The sequence below is a fragment of the Dipodomys spectabilis genome, unplaced genomic scaffold (genome assembly GCF_019054845.1).
Source record: "Dipodomys spectabilis isolate Male_0828 unplaced genomic scaffold, ASM1905484v1 ptg000042l, whole genome shotgun sequence".
In the NCBI taxonomy this organism is placed as follows: Eukaryota; Metazoa; Chordata; class Mammalia; order Rodentia; family Heteromyidae; genus Dipodomys; species Dipodomys spectabilis.
Window position 1 is genome coordinate 25,508 of NW_024870719.1, and position 2,385 is coordinate 27,892.

Here is a 2,385-nt window from a genome sequence, read left to right on the forward strand (position 1 = left end):
ACTCTTTTGGCTGTGTATAGTCCTTTAAGGGACCAGTCATCCTAGCCTTGGTGTCTATTTACATTTGCTGTATGTTATTTGACACTTTTAAAAAATTTCTGTTGAAGTTACCTCTCCCGGAAATCTCTGTCATCCCATAAACCCTGACTGTTGTCTCTCCGTGCAGCTGACCTCCCAGCGTTTGAAAAACAAAATGTATTCTGGCTCCTTTTAAAGGAAGTTTTGGGGTGAATTCATGGGCAAGGACTTGGCTGTTATATCTTTGTGGGCAGATTAGTTAAAGGGGATCTGGCACTAATAATCACAGGATTCCAGAGTCCTTACACAAAAGCCTTTGTGTTATCTTCCCTCCCACCGCTGCCTAGCACATCTCTCATGACTACTTTAAGTGTTTCTGTACTCTATTGCCCCTCATCATATAATGACAGAACGTTTGTTACTTTTAGGAAAGCGTTCATTTCTGTTAGTCCTGGCTGAAGGAAACCTTTAGAATCAAGCTGGCCAATCTAGAACTGTTTTTGGAGCTCTGTAATGACACTCCAGGGGCATTTTAATACGGAAGGCTAATCTTGACCTTTGCATTAACCTGAGGGAGAAAGGAAACAAGGGACCTTTGGATCAAATCATCCTACATGTACTTTCTACTTCTTCATGGAGTGTTAAACCCTTTTGACATTTGGATAAGCTATTCCTTGTAGTATAAATGAACAAAGTTGAATTACAGAGCCTGGCTTTTGCCGGCTTCAGAGGTAAAGTTTCCTTTGGAATTTCCTTGATGTGTTTTCTTCCTGATTGAGTTCAGTCCTTTCTAAACTAGACCTCTTTATATCTAAGCGTTCTCTCTAACCTTGCCTTCCACGTAGAGTGGACTATCTGGGATTACAGTTCTACCATGCTCAGCTTGTTGGCTCAGCTTGTTGGGGGTGTCCTGCTAACATTTGCCAGGGCTGATCTCAAATCATGTAATCTATCATGGATAGATTACAGGCCTGTGCCACTATGCCTGCCCCCATAGCTATTATTTTTTGTAGAACTTTTAAAACTTACTTTTCTTTAGTTAAATGTGTATCTTGAATGTCTTCTGATGCCCTCTAAAATGTATTTATCATCTTATTTTAGCATCTATGTATTTTTCCATTGAATAAACATATCACATTAAATCTATCTTTAATCTTTTCATTTCATTTTTTTAACCATCATGAATTCATTACGATAGTATTGAAGTTGGTAATTCCATTATTGTATTAGGAGAGATTGCTACGAATGAAATTATTGGGTTGATGGGAGGCCATAGGAACTTTCAAGAAATACAATTGAAGTTTAAATCTTCCTTTAATGAAAGGGTGACTTCAGACTCTGGGTCATCTGTTAACCCACATTCAGGACCCTTACCGTGGCCTCTAAAATTAGCTTCTCATAGAATTTTGATACTATGAGGTTTTATTTCCTGTTCCAAGTTCACATGTGCTATCTACAAATTTGGGTCTATTTTGTTAGTTCCCAACAGGCATGTTGTAGGTGTTTAAATACAAATCAAAGGCCTGGCTAGTTGCTATGATGTTTGTGTGTGGGAGGAAGTCATAGAAACACATCCTTAGAAGCTGTGCTGTGGTCTAAGTGATCTAAATATATAAAGAGTTCTAAAAGTGGAATTGGCCTGCCCAAGGTCACTCTGTGAGTCAGCAGTAAAATCCCAGAGAGATTTTTTTCATCTCTTTAACTTTTTTATTTCAGTACAAAAGCATTTAGGAGAACTCAAGAGAAAGCATTATAAAGGAAGCTCTAAAGTCCTGTGTACCTAGAAATGATCTGAGAACTTTTCAAAGGAGGTAGTAAAAATGTTCCACCTCAGGTAAAAAGGCAAATCTGAGTTGCTAATAGGCATTGATATATTTTTTAAGAAGGTAAATGCTTAAATGACAGCAGTGAGGAAAGAGTACTGGGTGGTGTATAGATGGAAATGCCTCAAAGCGATACTGGGTATGTTCATTTTGCTGAGGGCAGGACAGTTGGCAAGTAAAAGAGTAATGGCCTGGGTCTACCATGGTACCTAAAGAGTACATAGCCCCAAATCTCCCCTGAACCTTAGGTTTCATGGTGATCTTGGCCTTTGCTCTGAATGAATGAACCATAGATCTTTCCTTCTTAACCTGGAGAATTTGCATTATTAATTCAAAGGCCTATGGTTCCTGTAGGAACCACAGTGATAGTTTTCAATATCACCAAGACTGAAACTTTGGTCTCCTGATTTCCAGTTTAGTATTTAATTTACTGGCAAGTAATAGCAGACATGTTAAAAATTATTTTCACACACAAAGAAGCTTCTAAGTAATCAAAGCTAGGCTGTTGTGGAGAGGAACACAAAATAGGAACAAGAAAAAAATA